The 21637-nt window shown below is 40.4% G+C and overlaps 1 long non-coding RNA gene across 1 annotated transcript; it reads right to left on the bottom strand.

Moving 5' to 3' along the window:
• Positions 1-292: 292 nt before the first annotated feature.
• On the bottom strand, positions 293-20637 carry LOC103092951 (uncharacterized). The gene is made up of 2 exons (XR_457587.2): positions 18555-20637; positions 293-4935 (listed from the first exon to the last, which is right to left on the bottom strand). It is a non-coding gene; the product is annotated as an uncharacterized LOC103092951 (long non-coding RNA).
• Between the last annotated feature and the right edge of the window lie 1000 nt (positions 20638-21637).

The following is a 21637-nucleotide window of genomic DNA, read 5'->3' as shown; positions in this document are numbered from 1 at the left end:
TTCATACACAGGGCCACTGGGCCTCAGAGGAGAGAAGGTTCAAGGTCTCTCCCTTTACAGCATCACCTCTCTCTGGACACCATGAGCAAAAAACTCAAATCAAGAGTAGAAGAAGAGGCCAAAGCTGAGACCAATATGGCCTTTTTGAAGATACCCTACTTTTGGCTAGACAGCCTAAAAGACTTTTTTTAATCATATGTTGTTAAGGGTAAAATTAGGGTTGTTGATTGAATATATTATTTTAGTGATCACCAGGGATTTAAATTCAATACCAATAAAATACTCAAGTCAGTTTGGGATTTTTATGGTGGTTTAATTACAATAATAGGAAGAAATTAAGAAGAAGAGAGAGAGAGGAAAGGCCTAGCCTAAGCTAAGGGAAATTCAGAGACCTCAGCCACAAGACCTCTTCCAAAGATTTAATCTAGCTCAGCTTCCAGCCACAAGTGTAACAGTTAAAATTTAGGAATATTGGAGACTGGGGAGACTGAGGCAGGCAGAAATTAGTTTCTCTCTGCAAGGAGTATTATATTTTTTAGAGGTTTATTAAGGATTAAGGATTAAAGAAAATACAGGATAAGAGACACATGTCCAGGCCATAGAGAGGCCTAGACACAACCTCACCTACATTATGAAAAAAAGCCATGCCTGCCCCAAAACGAAAGTCCAAGAGAGCAAGAGAGAGCCCTCAAAAGCCTTTGAATCAGCTTAAATACCTTCTCGATCTCAGCCCAGGTGAGATTACAAGGTATTCTGGGGAAGTGGAGCAAAGGCTCGTGGAGATTGTAGTCCTGTATTCGAGTCTATTTTTTACATTCCCTCATTGATCATTTGAAAAAATTAATTTTTTTCCAAAGGATCATGAAAACATAATCAATTTAAAGATTACAATAATTTGAGGATAAGAGAAACAAAAGAATAAAACCAATAATTGCTGAACTCATTGACAAAAAGCCAGTTAGGGGGCAGTCCCCTTTGGCATGAAAGTACAGATACAAATAAATGTTCAATCAACCACACCCAAAATTCAATTTTGTGCAACTTGTGGTCTGGACGCTTCTTCATGGTGGCTTCTCCAACAGTTCAGTTCTGGATTCAGAGAGGTAACATCTTCTTTACCTAAAATTCTTCTCAAAAGGAATTTAAACTTTGCAATTTAAATAATGATATTTTTTTTACATTCCCCCCGTTAAGAGGGTGATTTTTAAAAAAAAAAGGATCACTTAGGGATGCTTGGCTGAGGTATGAGGTATATGAATCAATTGGCAAGAGATATTAAAAAGACATAAAAAAAAACAAAAAGAAAAGAGAAAATTTCTGGATGAAAATATAGAAAAAAATTTCTGGATGAAAATATAGACTATCAAAGTCTTATGTATAAAAATTCCAAGTAAAAAGAAAAATAAATCTATAACAGGTCCTTCTATCAGGGCCCAATCAAAATGATCTAAGCAATGATGCATTTACCCAGTCAGTAGCCAGGACTACAGAAAGTTGCCACGCTATGAGAGGCAGAAAAGAAAGGGACCAGATTATAGGAGCCAAGGTTCTGGGAGCCAAGTTTGAGGTACTTGGTAGAATGTGAAACAAGGAAGACCTGCTTTTAACACATGTTAAACAGCTGCAACCTCGAACCCCAAACACGTTCAAGTCCTCTTTGTCTAGACTCAAAGTGACATCAATTTCACCAGAATTGGTTGGTCTCTTTGACCTTATGCTCTATTGGCACTATTCAGTGGCTCTTTTGTGTATATCTTGTCCTGGAATCAGACAGAATCATTAAGCAAAGTCCCATAATTTATTAAATAATTAGTGGCATCATTTTTATAGTCACAAGCTTTTTAGGGCATGCATTAGCAAATGTATTTCAAACTTGTAGCACTGAAAAGTCAAAAAGTTAAAGAAAATCTTAATGCTGGTGACACGTGCTTCAAATATAAAAAGGAGAGAAAAATAATAAAAAAAACTGAAAAAGTATATTGCACATGCAAGAAAAATATAATAATAAAAGAGCTTTAAAAATTCAAAAATATAGCTTATAATCATTGACACTCTGTGTCAGCTAAGAAAATATAAAATTCAAGGCTTTCTCACCAAAAATGAGATCCATTTCCTCTTAATATCTGGCCATGACCACTGTGAGTAGAAGGCAAATGAATTGAACAAGGTTAACAATTTTTCATTTTTAAAAATACAGAAGTACAAATATGTAGATATCAAAATCCCCAAAATTCTCAATAGCCCAATTAATTACAATAGCAAACAAACACACTTTCATATTTCACATAAGTTGCTGTATGACATTTTTAAAACCTATGAATTGATGGACATTTGTCACAATCTTTACAAACATAGCAATCCTTCAACCTTGGTATTTAAACATATTTTTTTAAAACAAAGTAAAACTCATCTTGGGTTTAGAACATAATCAAGAAATCTATATATCATTCTGGTAGAAGTAAAATAGTGAGCTGAAGAGCATAAACAAAGGGATGCTCCTTTTTCTTGGAGGCTTATAGGGATACAAATGCCCTGAGATCAACTGCCCAACTTCCATTCACATGTGGGAAGGTTGGGGGTTTATAAAATACATTTCACTTCAGCTACTAGAATGGGCCTTACCTCGTGGTAGGGGCAGGCAAAAATAACCAGATTGTTAAAAAAAATTCCAAAAATCATATTTAAAAAACCCTTAAAATAAAATCATTTGAGGTATTTAGCACATTAAATTTCCAAGGTTGTTAATACAATTATAACCAGTTCTGAAGTCCATCTATCCTCAGCAAAATAGAAAAAGGCTGTTTTTTCATATATAGGCTTATTCACAATAATATTTGTTCAACACAGTTATAGGGGAAAAAACAACAGAATTTCAAAACTCAGTACATTCAAAATAAAATTCAATCAACCTTCAGTTCAAGCAGAATAATATTGAATCCAGTAATCTATGAACTTAAAATCACAAAGTTAAACCATAACAAAAAATGCAATAGAATACAGAGATTTTTTATAAACCATTGGAGTCTGAAATGCCTTAGAATATAGCCTTTAGTCTCTTCAAAGTTCCTTGGGTTCTTATCCATTTAAATGTCTATTGTCAGAAGGCAGAGTGGTAAGGGCTAGGCTGTGGGGTTCAAAGGACCCGTCCAGGGCCCCACAGCTGGGAAGTATCTGAGGCCAGATTTTAACTAGAGACCTCCCATCTCTGGGCCTGGCTCCCAGTTCGCTGGGCCACCCATTTTCCCCTTCAAAGTTAGTTGAATCTTCTCCCTGACATGCAGGTGAAGTCAATGCTATTACCAGAACAGTCAAAAGGTATCCTTTTAAACCCATTGCTTTTTAGGTTTCTGTTTGAAAAGATCTGTTTCTTCTCTCTAGTCTCTCTTTCCCCTCTCCCCTGATATGATCCCTCCTGCCCCAGTCCACGTGGAGCCCAGGCCACCCACGTGGAGCCAATACACCCCCACCCCCACCCCTGTTTTGTTACCCGCCAAGGATCTGAGTTTGTTGGGCAGCCAGGTCATCAGGTGATTACAATCTTGGTTGAATCAGGTGGGCCAAGTGATCGAGAGAAAGTCCGCTGGGCCGGGGCCAGAGCCAGAGCGCAGGCAAGCCGAGTGGAGCAGGCAGCCGGGGTGGGGCCAGGAGAAGCGGCTGTCCGAAGCAGATGGCGGTGGCAGGCAGGCAGGAGCTGATCAACAGCTTTTGGAGGGTAAAAAAAAAAGACAAGCAGGGCCAGGAGCTTGGGCACCAGGTGAGAGGCTGCAGAAGCAGGAGAGGGCCACAGGCAGGAGCTGATCAAGATGGTTTTCTAAAAAGGCATCTTGGAGAAACTGGCTTAAAAAAAATCATTATCTAGGCTAGAAAATTTGAGAAGTTCTCATCCAATCTAGTGGTCGCCAAACTGTAAAGATTAAAATTTAGGAATACTGGAGACTGGGGAGACTGAGGCAGGTAGAAATTAGTTTCTCTCTGCAAGGAGTATTATATTTTTTAGAGGTTTATTAAGGATTAAAGAAAATACAGGCCATAGAGAGGCCTAGACACAACCTCACCTACATTATGAAAAAAAGCCACACCTGCCCCAAAACAGAAGTACAAGAGAGCAAGAGAGAGCCCTCAAAAGCCTTTGAATCAGCTTAAATACCTTCTCGATCTCGGCCCAGGTGAGATTACAAGGCATTCTGGGGAAGTGGAGCAAAGGCTCGTGGGGATTGTAGTCCTGTATTCGAGTCTATTTTTTACACAAGGCCTCCTCAAGATGAGGGGTCTCCTTGGAGGATAGTGCTTTCAGGAGGTAAAGGAAAGGAGGAATCAGCAGCCACTCACCAAGGTTGCTCAGGGAAGATGCCTCACCTAAACCATGCAACAAAGCTTCTCCCAGTAACCTCACAGCCAAGCTGCAAACGCCAAACTACCACCAGGAGTTCCCAAACGATCCAAGAGAGCCCAACATCTCTGAGCAAGCAGGCAGAGAGAGGAAGTGATGTGAAATATATAGACAGTTCTTTGTGTCACTTCCTGCATCTCACATGTACCACTGGTAGTTTAAGCTTGGCTTAAGACAGCCCAGGGGGTCTGTCAGTTGTTTCTGATTTGTCACTTGCTAGCATATGTCAGTCATAAACTATCCTCCTCACAGTTAATCCTTAAGTAGGGGTGTATACATTCCTGGTTGCTAGAATTCTAAAGACTAAGCAGAGTGGAGTAAATCTAAAATTCACACTGGTTAGCAAAGAGCTGCTAACAGAATGCCTATATTTTCTCCACAATCTCTCCAAGATACTTCTGTTCTACATCATGGTAACTCTTCTAGAAACAGGATGTCCAGCCTCCACATATAGCCATCTGAGATATTTTGTACATGTGCCAAATTCTCCTTACAGTAGGATGGAAGATGCTGGCCCAGTTCTAGTAGTAAGATTTCTTGTGGACCTAGAAGAAAACAAGTTAAAATTACCAAGGAGCTGAAGAAAATCCTATATAGGTCATCAAAAGATTAAGGTCAAAAAGTAGAAGAAGGTCTTGGTCAAGAGCTCATCCACATTCCTGTCAAGTGAAAGATCTGATCAAAAAAGAGGAATTTCCTTGAAGGAGAATGCCAAAAAGGTGATTATGGTTCATTCATTTTTGAAGAGGACCAATGGCAGCATGGAGTGATGTCCTGATTTGCTCTGAATTGGATTTAAATGAGGCAGAGTTGTACAAAGCTGTTGACCTCACTCTCTTTTCCAGAGGCATCAAAATCTAATCAGGATGGGGACAGCTAGATTGCTCAGTGGTTTGAGAACCAGGCCAGGAGACAGGAGGTCCTGGATTTAAATCTGACCTCAGACACTTCCTAGTTGTGTGACCCTGGGCAAGTCACTTAACCCCCATTGCCTATCCTTACTGCTGATTCTAAGACAGAAGGTAAGAATTTTTTTTTTAATCCAGTCAGGATAACTGATGTTGACCCAGAATGCAATGGATAACCTTGGCATTGTCAATGTCTGACCATGTTCTAAGCACTTCACAGCAACCATTTCAGCAGCCCTTGTTGGAACAAATTGTCATCCATCTAGCTGGGAGAAATCCTCATACACTTGAGTTAGACATCCCCCTAATTTATCAGCCTATCATTTAATGAGTTCAGAATCCGATTGTGTTGAGGTAAGACAAATTTTTAACAATGATGCTATTGAACTGATTTTACGAGACCTAAAGCTGAAAAATGTCAAATAAAAAGGGAAAAGACACATGTGCAGAATTATTTATAATAACCCTTTTTGTAGTGGCGAAGATCTCTGGAAATTAAAGTTGGAGGGTGCCCATCAAATGGGAGAAATGTGTTGAAGAAGAACATGTTAAAGGAGAAACATGTTGAAACTAGGAGTTAAAAGTTTGGAGGTTTTATATTCTAATGCTCATTTATATTCTAAAATTTATTGCCATCCCTCATTACCACAGACTAATTGCTTTGCCTCAGTTTCCTCATCTGAATAAATTTAAGACTTCACTGGACAATTACTAAGATTCTAAAGATATGAGTTTGTGAACCTATGGAACATTATATAGGAGAGTCAAGAATTGGCACCAGCTAGCTGATCCCTGGCATTGAATAAAGGGCCCCAAACTCTCCTATTCTACCACTTTTAAAACTCCTGATCACTATTCCCGACACGAGGCCTCAAAATATCCCTTGGACCTTCCTGACTCCTGAACTGGTTTGATTGCTTGAATTCAGTGACCTATTATAACCAATGCCTAATAATTATCTCGTATTGTCTTCAAATGTCCTAGTCTACTTTCTTCTTCCTCCTTCCTATTGCCTTCACATACACGAGCCCACAAGGGTAGATGCTCTAAGATTTATTTGTAAGTGATGAAGTGTTAAAATCAGACATGGGTTCTCCAAGTCTATGCAAATGAAATCCAAACTCTTACACCAAGCTGGAAAGATTTCCGTTCAGTTCCTGTGTCTTCTGACGTAAAATAATATAAAGGAAAAAGAAGAACCACAATCATTTCTTGACATTCTGATGGACTAATGATATAGAAATTACCTAGTGGCCTAATAGAAGAAAGTCTCCAACCCCAACTAAAGAAGAAATAAAATGTAAACACTATGCAGGAATATAGTAAAGAAAATTATATTGTCCTTGGATAAGATACCATTTATCTAAAAGGATCTCTGTAATCTATATTTTCTTTTGCAGCATGACTAATATAGAAATGTGTTTTGCATGCCCATACATGTAGAGCCTATATCAAATTGCTTGCATCTCAGGGAGGGGAGAAAAGAAGGGAAGGAAAGAATCTGGAACTCAAATTTTATTTAAAAAAAATAAATGTCAAAAAATGTGGGGGGCAGGTAGGTAGATCAGTAGATAAACAGCTAGATCCAGAGATATGAGGTTCTGGATTCAAATCTAGCCTCAGAACACTTCCTAGCTGTATGACCCTGGGCAAGTCACTTAACCCCCATTGCCTAGCCCTTAACACTCTTCTGCCTTGGAACCAGTACAAGATTGATTCTAACATGGAAGGCAAGGGTTTTTTTTAACTGTACATGTAATTGGGAAAAAATAAAATATTTAAAGTTTAAAAAATAAAATGCAAAATATACCTTGTTGTTTCCCTTTGTCTCCTGCCTTTGAACATGAAATTTTTTTATCCTAATAATAGAATCCTGCCAGTTGCATTCCAAATATTCCTCTTTCCATTATGGCAAATCTCTCTCTTTTTCTTCCTCTCCTGTGAAATGCTTTACAACTTTATCTTAAATTGTCACAGAATGCTGCTGATTGGCTGCATATTCTAAGCTGGCCTAAAAGGTTATAAAAACCAATTCTGTACCATAGGGAGCTAAAACTGTCATTCAGTAAGAGCATCCTTCCTTAGCATTCTAATAATTTGCTTTCAATTTGGTCCTCTATCTTTGACCCCCACTGACAGGTATGCTTCTCCAAAGAGGTTCCATCCCTCTAGGTTAAGAGAATTCCCTGACAACAGCCATTATTAGGTCCTAACTAGGTGATGTATTCTTTGGCCATGATGACTTTCTCCAAACCTTCAATACTTCTGCAAGGGATCTCACCAGTAGATGTCATCCATATTTCTAGTGCCTCCCCACTGTTGTTATCTCAAGAACAGGGGCTATCTTTTCCCCAGCATTTAGCAAAGTGCCCAACAAATAGTAGGGGCATGAAATGGTTATTAACTGACAGATTAACTGATGCCAAAAGGCAAATCACTTCTTGTCCTGGGTGATTACTATCCATTTGTTGTTGTTCAGTTGTGTCTGACTCTTCAAGACTCCATTTGGGGTTTTCTTGGTAAAGATACTGGAGTGATTTGCTATTTCCTTCTCCAGCTCATTTGGAAGATGAGGAAATTGCAGCAAATGAGGTTAAGTGACTTACCCATGGTCACATAGCAAGGGTCTGAGGCCAGATTTGAACTCAGGTCTTCCTGACTCTAGGCCCAGTGCTCTATCTACTGTGCTACCTAGCTGCCCCATAGATCCACCATAGAGAATCTCTCCAACTCCTCTAGGTCTTTAACATTCCCTGAACATCAAGGAAATACTCAGGCTTTCCATGTGTTAGGCTTCACATCTGGCATATAACCATTAGAGCTCCTTTTCTGACTGTACTTTTCCTATATGAAATTAATTTTGACCCTTCTTGTCCTGAAATCATCATGCATAATATGCCAAAGTCAACGTAAGCCTCTGTCCCCCACAGTGTGTCATTCCATTGCCTTTTTGAAGACTTAAAATTTAGATTCTTTGGAAACTGCACTATCCCAAGATTTGCAGACAGGTCTTATCATCTCCAGTGAGAAAATATGTACTAAGAAAAAAGATGGGGTTTCTTTTTTATTCAAAGATATTTTCCCAATTATATAATAGTGATTTTCAACTGCATTTTCCAAAATTATAAGATCCAAATTGTCTCCCTCCCTCCCATCCCCTCCTCAGAGATCCTAAGCAATTTGAAAGGCGGAGTTAAAAAAAAATTAAAAGATGGGATTTTGTGTCAGGATGCTGTTTAGGATCATTGAAAGTACAACAGTTTCCCAAATAGTATAGCCCTACCCCTCTTCCTCCTATTCAGTTTAAGCCCAAATTTATTGTCCACATACAATGCCTGTCTAAAATTTATGTGCTGCTAGACTAATTCAGTAAGCTATCCATCTAATAGAATGGCATACATTAGGGGGGAAAAAAGATTCTTCATCCATTTTTCTAAAATTAAAAAAAAAACTTTACTTCCATCCTAGAATCAATATTACATATGGGTTTCAAGGCAGAAGAGTGGTAAGGGATAGGCAATGGGCTCATCCAAGGTCACATAGCTAGGTTACATTTGAACCTAGAACCTCCCATCTCTAGGCCTGGTTCTCAGTCCACTGAGCCACCTATCTGCCCCACTTCATCCATTTTAGGATTTGTTTATTTTTTTTTAAATGTAAAATGTAAGTTCTTCAAGGTCAGGAATTGTTTCATTTTTTTCTTACTTTGATCCTGGGAACAAGATAAAGCAAATTTGATTATTCTCCATTTTATAATTTAAGAAACTGAGACTCAAAATTGAAAAGCGACAAACAAGAGAACAACTGAAGAGACAATTGAATTAATGATAGAAGGCCCGTCTCTGAGTCTTCTCTTTCAATATATCCTCTCCCCATCCCATCTCACCCCTCCCTTCTCCTCTTCACAGATTCTTCTCAGTTATCACTTATTTTCCAGATAGGTTAACACCTTTGTCTGATCCCTGGAACCTTGGTTGCAGCCAGGGTCCTTCTCATCCCCTAAATGGATGAGTTAAATTCTATGCACTGAGGGCTCTGAGCCAGAGGCAAGAAATGACTCTCACAAATCCTGTTATCTAGAAGACTGTTTTCCCAGAAGTGCCTTGGCAGAGTCAGCTTCTCTGCAGGGTCTGTGAGCTGGCAGCCCAAGATCCTTTTGGCTCAAGAGCTAGTCTCAGTGAGACTGAAATTTGGTGGAACATGGGGACTGTTCCCCTAGAATAGGGTCATGTCCCAGAAAGGTAGAGATAACTCAAATGATACCAAAGGCTTTAGAAACTATAAAAAGCTACTTGAGTATAAGAGATCATTTTTTTATAATTGCTCAGTGAAACTCTTCGAACCCTGCATTATTATTTTGAGAATCAATACTGTCTAGAGACAAGAAAGAGGGGCATTTACGGGAAATGTTTGCATACATTTGTTATTATGCTGTAATGAGTAATAGTCACTTCCAGGAGAGTGTAAGATGAAGTCTATCAATTAATAAACATTGATTAAGTGCCTACTATGTGCCAGACACTGTGCTAAGCACTGGGGGCACACAAAAAAAGAGAGAGAAGGCAGTCACTTCCTCAAGGAGCTCATACCTAATGGGGGAGACAATATGTAAGCAACTTTGTACAAACAATCTATAGACAGGCTAAGATGGAGATAATAACAGAGGAAAGGCACTAGAATTAAGGACTTAAATACACTGATGAGATAATTAATAGAGGAAAGACTGAAATTAAGATAGCTGGGGAAGACTTTCTACAGAAGGTAGGATTTTAGTTGGGACTTAAAGGAAGCCAAGGGAAATCAAGTAAGCAGAGATGAAGAGGGATAACAGAAGGAAAGAAAGAAAAGATTGTTGAAGCATCTTTAAACACACACTTGAAAACAGAGGACCAGAAAGTATCTAGGATAAGAAAGATTGCTTTGAAGCATACATATTGAACTTATTATATATGAAAATCGAGTCGCTCATAACAGAGACCTGCAGTTTCACATACTATCCTTTTTCTATTATATATATATATATATATACATATATATGCCCACTTATTTATTAATAGATACTCATTTGTTTCTGGAAATCTTCAATTTATTGACAGATACTTATTTATAGCAGTGCTCAACTCATTTTATTTATTCAATTTACTAGTAAGTTTGGAATAAAAATAACAAAATAAGACAAAAAAGGAAATAGATGAAAGAAAGGTCATGGAGATATGCTGCTTACAGACAGAGAAGGCCAAATGTTGTTCTGATTTTCAAAAAAGGAAAGCACAGACTCTGTTAACTATAAACCAGTGAACTTCACTTTGATTCCTGGCAAGATCCTGGAACATGTTATTAAAATCATGATTTGTCAGCAGTTTGAAAAAGGAGTGGTGATTACTAACAGCCTGTATATCTCCATCAAGAACAAGTCGTACCAGACCGACTTCATTTTCTTTTTCTAGCAGGGTTACTAGCTTGGTAGATATCTATTATTTAAAGATCAACAAATTCTCATGCTATGGAGATGGAGAGATGTGGGCCAGATGACAGTATACTTGGGTGGAGCTTGAACCAGCTGAGTGATCAAAGAAGGGAAGGGAGGAAATAAATGTGTACATAGCACCTACTATGTGTCAGGCCCTGGGCTAAGTGCTTTACACATTATCTCTTTGATCTTCACAACTCTGTGAAGTACGTGTTGTTATTATCCCCATTTAACAGCTGAGGAAAACCAGGCAAACAGAAGTTATGTGACTTGCCCAAGATTAGCAGCTAATAAGTATCTAAGGTATTATTTGAATTCAGGTCTCCCTGACTCCAAACACTCCATCCACAGCACCACCTACATGCCAAAAATTAGACTTTTTTTTTTAACCCTTATATTTGTTTGGAATAAATATTGGTTCCAAAACAGAAGAGTGGTAAGGGCCAGGCAATGGAGATTAAGGAATTTGCCCCAGGTCACCCAGATAGAAAAGTATCAGAGTCCAGAATTGAATCCAGGACCTCTGTCTCCTGGTCTGACTCTCTAGTCACTGAGCTGCCTCACTGCCTCCGAAGATCAGTCTGTGAAGGCTTAATGTCAACTAGGAAGGAAATCTGTAGCCCAGTGTTGCAAGGATCTGTACGGGGTCCCTGGGTTGACTAGTATTTTTATTATGTATTTTTTATCAATATTTTATTGGATAAAGGGATTGATGTCATGTTTATCAAATTTGCAAAAGGCACAAGTCTGGTGCAGAGATAGGTCCTATGCTGGATGACAGAATGAGGAAGCAACTCAACATTCCAGGACAGTTCAGTAGCTCAATGGAAAGAGTACCAGGCTTAGAGATGGGAGGCCTTGGGTTCAAATCTGTCCCCAGAAATTTCCTAGCTGTGTGACCCTGGGTAAGTCACTTAACTCCCATTTGCTTAGCCCTTACTGCTCTTACCAATCCACAGTATTGACTCCAAGAGAGAAGGTAAGGGTTATAACTGATACTTAGTATTGATTCTAAGACAGAAGGCAAGAGTTATTTTTAAAACTTAATTTAGTAACAATAAGAGTAAAGTTCTATCATGGCATTCATACAAATCCATGTCACAAGTACAAGATAGGAAAGATAGCTAGAGAGCAGTTTGTCTCAGGGGTTTTAAGGGACTATAAACTCAAGTCGAGTTAATAGTGTGACCTGGAAGGAAGCTAAATAAACTGAGGAAACCTGGGAGGTGTTAATCCTGCTGTCCTCTGTCCTGGTCAAGCCACACATGGAATAGAATGTTCAGCTTTGGGGGTCACATTTTTCGGAAGGACATGGATAAATTAGAGCCTGCAGGGTAGAAGAACAAGGATGGCTTTGAGATGAGGCTATACAAAGATTGGTGGAAGGAACTGGAGATGTTTCTCATGAAGAAGAAGAGACTGTGGGGCAACAAGACAGCTGTCTTCACGAATTTGAGGAGCTGCATGTCATAAAGGGATTGTACAGTTCTTCTTGGGCCCAGAGGGCAAAAGTGGAAACAATGAGTGAAATTTATGGAGAAGCAGGTGTAGACTTGATGAAAAGGGAAACTGCTCTACAGGGCTATCCAAAAAAGGAATGGATTTGTGTGCATTAGAAAGTAATGAGTTCAAGTCCAAAGATAGGAGGTCCTGGGTTCAGATCTTGCCTCAGAAACCAATACACCATATTGATTCTAAGACAGAAGATAAGAGCTTTAAAAAAAAAAGAAAGAAAAGGAAAAGGAATGGGGCAAGGACAGTGGCTCAGTGGCTTAGAGAATCAGGTCTGGAGACAGGAGACCCTGGGTTCAAATCTAGCCTCAGTCACTTCCTAGATGTGTGACCCTGGGCAAGAAGGTAAGGAGAAAGGAAGGAAAGGGGGAAGGGAGGAAGAGAGAAAGAGAGAAAGGGAGAAAGAAAAGAAAAGAAAAGAAAAGAAAAGAAAAGAAAAGAAAAGAAAAGAAAAGAAAAGAAAAGAAAAGAAAAGAAAAGAAAAGAAAAGAAAAGAAAAGAAAAGAAAAGAAAAGAAAAGATTCTCCCTCATTGAAGGGCTTCAAGAAATACACATTAGGGATGTTTTAGTGAGAAATCTTGGTCAGGAACAAGTTGAACAAACTGACCTCTGATGTCCCTTCCAACTCTAAGATCCTATGACCTTGTGGTGCCAATACCACAGAGAGAGGTTTGGGAGGGATTTTTTTTTGGATGATTTTTTTACCCAGCTTTACACCAGAATAAACTAGCTTCTTGTCTTTCAGGGACTCAGAAAGGGGGAAAAAAAGAGTTCATGGTCAGGATTCAAGCCCTGAGAAGAGACCCCAAAAAAGGAAGATGCTTCCCACATCCTCAGGTGGTAACAATGGATATTACGATAAGTGAAATAAAAGAGTTTGGACAGTTTAGTCATAGACCCAGTGCATGCACATAGTAGGTACTTAATAGATTTTTTTTGGTTGACTGATCCTCCACATCTTACTCCTTTTCCTGGGGAATAGGGCAATTTTTCTGCTTGGTAGAGGTAATAAGTTTACCAAACCCCTCTGGAAGAAGCTGAAATCATGTTTATCCCAAAGAAATAAGGCCATCAAGGCTAGTCTCTGTTTGGTCCTGCCAGAGGGTTGATTTGAATGACCCTCAAAGAGGGATGGCTTCTCTCCAGTCCTGGAACCTGGATGAGTCATGGTCAGCACTCCCCAGGCACCCAGCCACAATTCCATCCCAATCCCCAGAAAGTGCTGATTCATAGCTCCTCTGCTTGCCCTCCCATCCTTTTCTCATAGTCCCCCTTCCCAGAGACTGTAAAGCCAGCTCCTAGTCAAATAGTAATATCCAGCAGGGTCACCATCCTGTGAAGCCTTTCTGCAAACCTGCCCCCACCCTGGCCTTAGTCCCAGATGTCTGATCCCTTCTCTGCCTCTGTGTATGAACCCTTAGCAAGAGGGTTGGCGTGGTAACAGGGACAGGAGTGTGCTTAACCAGAGAAGAAGAAAAGGAAGAAGGAGGAGGAGAAGAAGGAACAAAAAGGAGGAGAAGGAAGAGGAGGAGAAAAAGAGGAAGGAAGAGAAGGAGGAGGATGAAGAAGAGGAGGAACTATATATATGTGTGTGTGTGTTTAAATTTAATCTGCATTATAAATACTTTCTTAATCACTTTCTTATGTCTAGAAAATCAACAACAACAAAAATCAAACCCCAATTTGTAGCAATTTGCCCATTTCTGAGATGTTAATGCTTACCCTACAAATTTAACTATTAGCTCTCTGGAGCCATAAAAGCTGGCTCCTGCACACACTATTGTAAGGGAGTCTGAAGTGAGCAATGGAAGAAGCCCTAATGGGGGAATTCTGGCCACCAAGGGTAGGGAAAGGGAAAGGAAAGAGGGTCGTAGAATCTTTGATATTACAAAATTTTAAAATATTGGTTTATTATTTTCCTAGGAGTTTGTCTATTACAACCTATACCTGAACAAGAAGCTCCCTCAATAGTATCTCCAGCAAGTGGTTATCCAACCTCCACTAAGAATCCAGGGAGAGAGCATCTGAAAGTACAACTCGGACCACATCACTCACTCCACTCGATAACCTCCAGCATCTCCCAGTTACCTCCAGGATAAGATATAAAATCCTTTGCTTGTTTGTTTTAAACCCTTGGATTTTCTATATGAGAATCAATACTAAGTTCTAAGACAGAAGAGCAGTAAGGGCTAGGCAATAGAGGTTAAATGACTTGCCCAGGGTCACACAACTGAGAAGTGTCTGAGGTCACATTTGAATCTAGGACCTCCCATCTCCAGGCTTGGCTTTCTATCCCCTGGGCCCTCTTGCTACCCCTTTCTTTGAAGCCCTTTTTTAAAAAGTCCCTTCACATCCTAGTCCTCTCCTACCTTTCCAGTCTTCTACACTTCCCTCTTTTATGTACTCTGATATCTAGTGACTCCTGCCTCCTTGCTAAACCACCATCCCAAAACTCCATCTCTTCACTCTCTATATGGGCCTTTTCATTTGCTGTTCCCCATTTCTGGATTTAAATGGGGAAAAGTTGCCCAGAGTTTTTGACCTCACAGATTCATTTAAGTTCAGTGCCAGGACAAAAGTCAGGAAGACTGTTGAAGGCTGGGGATGTAGTGGATGACTTTGGTGTCATAGATGTCTGAACTGTCTTCTAAACTCTGCTCCCTGGCTTCTCTATCATCCTTCAAGTTTCAGCTCATCTCCCACCTCCTTCAAGAGACCTTTCCAGGTCCCTGCCACTGCTCCCTGGGAGGCTATGCCTCCTTTACACTGGCTATGTCTTTTATGTACAGAGTTGTTTGTATTCCACTAGAATATAAGCTCAAGACATCCAAGTGCCAACTGTCAACTATTTCCTCTTGGCCTGGTCCTGCTACTATCAGTTCTTTACCATCTTTATATACCAACAAAGTGGGATTTAATTTATCTAGTTGTAGGAATTAGATTTGTAGATAGAGAAGTGTCAATTAGTGTTGGTTATCAACTTGACTTTGGGGAGAAGGTTATTTATAGTCTTTAGATAGATCATCCCAATTCCCTTCCCTTCCTTCCCTTATCTTAAAATAAACTATCATTTTAGATATATTTTATATATATGTATATATGTATATATATATATATATAATTTCAGTAGCAATGTCTAGCACATTTGATCGTTCCACAATATTGCTGTTACTGTGTATAATGTTCTCCTGGTTCTGCTTATTTCACTCTGTATCAGTTCATGTACACCTTTCCAGCTCTTTCTGAAATCATCCTGTTCATTATTCCCTATAGCACAATAGTATCCCTTCACCATCATATTCCATAATTTACAGCCATTTCCCAATTGAGGGACATCCTTTTAGATTCCAATTCTTTGCCACTACAAAAAAAGCAGCTATAAATATTTTTGTACAAACAGGCCCTTTCCAATTTTTTTTAATTCTTTACTATACAGACCCAGCAGTAATATTACTGGACCAAAAGGAATGCATTCTTTTATAGCTCTTTGGGCATAATTCCAAATTGCCCTCCATAATGCTTGGATCAGTTCACAACTCCACCAGCAATGCATTAGTATCCCAATTTTGTCACATCCCCTCCAATATCTATCATTTCCTTTACTGTCATATTCCTCCTTTCCAATTTAAATGCTGACTCCTCCATGAAAACTTTCCTCATCTCCCCAATGGGCAATGACTTTGCTCCCAAGGACTTCACATGGCATCTTGCGCCTCTCTAACACATAGTTCATGTACTACTCTATCCATCTTTGTTTTTATCTTCTCTCTCCCATATACCACCACAGGCTGATAGCTCCATGATGGCAGAATGTAGGCCTAAATGTATTTGGTATGCTGTTTGTTGAATAAATGAATGGGGATGGCTGAATTACTGTGATCAGAACAGAGTAGACCTAGTTAAGGAGGTAAATCTGATGTAAAAAAAAAACAACAATAAAGTTTGCCAAAGGTAGAAAGATTTTAGTAGTTTGAATTATCTACTGTTTCATATTATCCATACCAGAGTTCCCCTTCTATTATACAGATCACTGAGAACCAATCACACCCTGAGCTAAGCTTGAGAAAGAGCTGAGACTTGGAGGTTTGGTCCAATCTAACTCTACAGCTCCTTCCTATCTTTTCCTCCATTATACCTTCTCAACAACCCTACAAGTGAGGCAGGGTATGAATTCTCATCTCTACACATAGGATGAAAAAACTGAGTCCTAAACAAATTCATCAGCTTGACCAAGGACATATTGTAGGCATCAACAGGTTCAGTTGACCATAGGTGGCATAGAAAGCTGCCCATATAGCATGATGTGAGGTGTGCCTGGAAATCTCTTGCCTCCACAATGAAGAGAGAAGAGAAAGGAAAATGTTTTTAAAGTCTCCATAGATTCTACTCAAATTGTAACTTAGCAAGCTTGTTGCCCTGTCATTTCCCCTTGATTTCCCTGTCACTTGGCCCTCCAGATTTTGTGCTTCAGCTAGTTATAGGTCTCTCTGAAAAACACACACACACATATATATAAATACAAGTATGTACCCAGTGGGCAAAAAAAGGGCAAGGCTTTACTGCTAGGATGTTGATTCCAAGGAGAAGAGAAAGGATCAGAATAACACTGACAGGAGGAGAAGGGAGGAGACACTTAGGAATGAGCATCTCATTCCTGGAAGAATGAATGTGAACTGGGAAGGCAAGTACCAGTGACCAGGGCTATCAAAAGCAGAGAGTCACTGTGCATGATTTTATCAGGGAGAAGCCTAACAGAAAAGATGAAGAAGCAACCAGCCCCAAATTGAGCTCTGATCCCAGAAAAAGCATTTCTCATTCTAGACCCAGACAGAGCTTAGATTCAGGCTTTAGATTAAACCCCTGATTCCTCCCCAAAACTGAATTCCAGTCCTAACCCTAAGATGATACTAATGGAAATTGGCCCTTATTATCTGTGTAATCTTCTCTAAGCCTCAGTTTCCTCATCTATAAAATGAGTGAATACAAGGGGGTGATTAAGTTCCTTTTTAGATCTGTATCTAGGATCCTCTGCCCCTGGTCAGGCCTGGGGGGGGGGGGGAGCTGCCTCTGACCCCAGATGGGAGTAGCAGTTGGAGAGGGAAGGGAAGGAACCTACAACCCCTGTATCTGCAGATCTGAAGCCAGCTTGGGCTGTAGTTCCCCTCCCTTCATTGCAGAGATTCTCATCCCATCTATCATTGATGTCTCCCTTGGCTCAGCCTCCACGGCAAAAATAACTCCTACTCTGCGGCAACCCCAGCCCCAGCCCCAGCCCCAGCCTTCTCTTTCTCCTCCTCCTCCTTCCCTCCTCCTCCTGGCCCAGGCTTTGTTCCTACCCATTCTCCCTCTTCCATCCTTTTCTGAGAAAGAACTCCTGTGGGGGAAGGGGATGAGAGAAGGGAAGATGGATGAAAACAAGCACCTACAGAAGACTTTCCCCCACCTCCCCACCCCATTCTCAGCTTCTTTGCTGCAGCCATAGTTGCCAACACCTATCGACCCTCTTCTTAAATTGCTGTCTGCCTGCCTGTATCCTGCCAGCTGCTGACTCTAGAGACTTCTCAGGAAGAGTACAAAAAGGACCAGCCCCAATTGTAGTGCAGAAGACCTGAGAGAGTGAGATACTCATCCAAACCAGGAAGCCCCCAGTGTGTCCTTTCCTTCTACCAACCCATCTACTCATGACCCCTACCTATTGAGGGAAGAAGCCTCTCCACCCCCCTTCCAAATGTGCCCTCCCCTGGTTCCCTGATCTAGTGAATACAGAAAATTTGACTTGAGGAGGAAGCCCCAGTTTCCCCAGAACACTCTTGGTAACCTTTTCTCTGACTTATTTTCAGTTCTCTTTTTTTACTCTGTTCTCTAGGCATTTACCTACTGGATCATCTTTGCATCCTTCAGAGCCCTAAGAAAAAGGGCTGTGTACACAGTAGGCAATCAATGACTAGGCAGTCTCTGTTCCTTCAGCCTCTCAAAGGCCTTGGGGCTGGGGAAGTGGGAGGAAGGAGAAAACTGCAATGCAGTGTGCCAGGACCACACTGCAAGGGCACGGTTGCCAAGGGATGAAGTTAATAATGGCCTTGGGGGAGGGGACAGGGGGACAGCCCAGAAATCAGATAGGAAGTGCTTCACCACCAGCCATATAGGACTGCAGTAAAAACTCAGGAATTCATGAATTTTTAAAATTATGATTCATCTGCTTAAGACTGAACAAGAGGCAACAGTCATAAAGCAGGAAAGCTAATGGTTGGGCACAAAGTGCACGGTGCTTACCATTCATTTCATTGTACCTTGTACATGGCACTGGGAGATGATGCACAGTCCATGCCCTTGTGGAGCTCAGAGTGTAATGGGGGATAAGGCACCAATGTAGATAGCTTACATGATGAGCATATATTATTGTTGTTCAGTCATAACTGACTCTTTTATGACCCCATTTGGGGTTTTCCTGGCAAAGATACTACAGTGGTTTGTCATTTCTTTCTCCAGATTTTTTTATAGATGAGGAAACTGAGGCAGAGTCAAGTGACTTTCCTGGTGTCCCACAGTTAATAAGTATCCTAAGCTGGATTTGAATTCAGGTCTTCTTCATTCTGGACCAGGCACTCTATTTATTGTGCCACCTAGCTGCCCTAATTAGTACATGAGAGAGGGGCAAAACAATATGTCTTAATACCAGTCAGAAGCCATCACCAGTGAAGACAGAGGGAGAGTTCAAGGAAGACTACCTGGAGGTAGTATTTGAGTTGGGATTAGAAGAATGGGTAAGAAATCAATGGGAAGGAAGGCATTTCAGATATAGAGAAAATCATAAGCAAAGGCATGATGGGAGTATCTAACCACAGACTAGGTAATAGAGAAAAGATATAGAATGGTAGTCCCCAGAAACAGTAGGAAGATGAGACACTAGAACACAGGTCCTAGTCAATAACTCCAGGGACTGGGAATGATGATATCTTAGGCTACTTTCTTCCATCCTGGAACTCTCAGCAAAACCAACGATCCCTTTGAGTTCCACATATTTTTTCTTTCTTTCAGGTCAAATTTCCAGGAGTTTACCCTTACAAAAACAAACTGCACATCATGTCCAATTCTGGTTTCTGTCCTGGCTGGACCACATCTGGAGTACTGTATCCTTTCATGCACCTAGGAAGATATGAGTTAATTCAAATGAGGGAAGACTGTCATTAGGTGTACCCTTCCTCACTTGTCTTCCCTTCATTCCCTCCCCCAATTGGATGAGTTGGGAGTCACTAACTCTATTCCTTTTAGAGATGGAAGATGAACATGCCTTACCACCTGCCCTGACTTTATGTCTTCTAGTCCCTAGCACTGCCATCTAAATTACTGATGCAGGAGTAGCTAGGCAGCATAGAGGAGAGAGTGCCAGGCTCAGAGTCAATATTTGAGTTCAAACCTGGCCTTATTCATGTCCTAGATGTGTGACTTTGGGCAAGTCACTCAACCTCAATTGCCTAGACCTTGCTGTTCCTCTGTCTTAGACCAGATATTAAGAAAGAAGGTAAGGACTTAGGGAGGGGGGAAAATACTGGGTTTTTTTCTATCTGTTCTATAACTAAACTGTCTTTTATGTGTTGTCTCCCCCAACTAGAATATGAACTCCTAGAGAGCATGTGACATCTTAGCTTTTCTATTTGTATCCCAGTGCACAGTGATTGGTATACACTAAACAATAAATACTCTTTTGTTCATTCAAAATCCCATGAAGGAAAAAACCCTGAGACACTGTCTCTCTCATATTCTACCAACTCAATGGACCAGGAGGCCAGGGAGGCATACTCCTTGTTCCTCATCACCATTTCCAGCCCTTTGCTTCGGATAATCAGCATTCCTCTTTTGAAATTCACTCCATTTTCCTATATCACTGTTTCTCATATTTGTTGCAGTCATCTACCAGCTTCCAGGGCAACTAGGTAGCACAGTGGATAGAGCACCAGAGTCAGGAAGACCTGAGTTCAAATCTTATCTGAGACATTTACTAGCTGTGTGACTCTGGGGAAGTCACTTAACCCTGTTTGCCTCCATTTTCTCATCTGTCAAATGAGCTAGAAAAGGAAATGGCAAACCACTTTAGAGTCTTTGCCAAGAAGACTCTAAATGGGGTCATAAAGAGTCAGACAGAAAGGACCAAACAACAATAACCAAAACCAGCTTCCAGGTCTCCCTCTTTTTTCATGGAATTCATTATCTTCTCCTTAGCCCTGTCTCTATACTTGGGAACTTCAGTATACAGGTTGATATCCTCTCACATTTCTTGGCCTCTCAATTCATCAGCTTCCTCCACTCTATTCTATCTCTTCAATCACTACCTTAGCTCTCATGATCCATAACTGCTACCTTCATGATTCCAAATTCTGAAATTCCCCTCTGATTATAAAATATAACCCCATCTACAGCTTCCTCCATGACTCCAGCTCTGTTTTCATTTTCTTTTACTCAGTCTCTACCTTACAAAGGATGAGTTCAACTCTTTACCCTCTTTTACCCATGAAACTTTTTCTCTTATCCCATCACAGTTCCAATCCAGCCAACCCCCAGGATTTCCTTTCCCTACTCCTATTTGCATGTGGCTAAACACCTTTGGAGGAAGGCACAAAACTATGCTGCCTGGGTACATTACAAATGTTGTGCTTTCTAGTCTCAACTTGGCCTTTATTGCTATAGTCTCTGAAAAGGGGGTGGCTTGTCTCATGGGCTGTCCCCCATACCTCAAATGGAATTTTTCCTCACCTCCACTTGAAAGGTTTAGCATTCTTCACAAGGCTCAGATCAGATTGTCTCCTAGGAAAAACTTTCTTTGATTCTTGTTAATAGTCTTTTCCTCAATAAATTACTTTGTGCATGCTTATCTCTGTACACATTTTCTCCCACATTAGAAATTAAACTCCTTAAATGGTGGAACAACTTTTTCTTTTTTATTTTGTCTCCCTAGTACCTGGCTTACTCCAGTATTCATTACACATTTTAGGTGCTTACTAAATATTTGTTGAGTTGAGTTAATTAGTAATACTGGGCATTGGCATGCTTTTGGTACTAGCCTATAGCCTATGTTTATGTGCCTATATTACCATTTGGTTAATCAACCATATAGCGAACGGACCTGTGGTTCCTATATAGTTTATCTGTAGGGGCGGTGCCCTGAGAAGGAGAATGGAGGCTAGAGGAATATGGATGGGAGATAGATAAGGCAGTCAGGACAAGAAGTGCAGGAATAAAGACTCAGAGACCATAAGTTAAAACACCTGGGGAGATGTGAGCTCCGCAATTAGAGAGAAAGCAAGTGGAGAAATTATAAGTATGAAGACCAAGAGAACCTGCATGGAGCTGAGAGCTCT

The sequence above is a fragment of the Monodelphis domestica genome, chromosome 1, assembly GCF_027887165.1.
Source record: "Monodelphis domestica isolate mMonDom1 chromosome 1, mMonDom1.pri, whole genome shotgun sequence".
NCBI classification, from domain to species: domain Eukaryota; kingdom Metazoa; phylum Chordata; class Mammalia; order Didelphimorphia; family Didelphidae; genus Monodelphis; species Monodelphis domestica.
The sequence above is the reverse complement of the archived record's forward strand: the minus strand, read 5'-3'. Positions and strand labels throughout refer to the sequence as shown.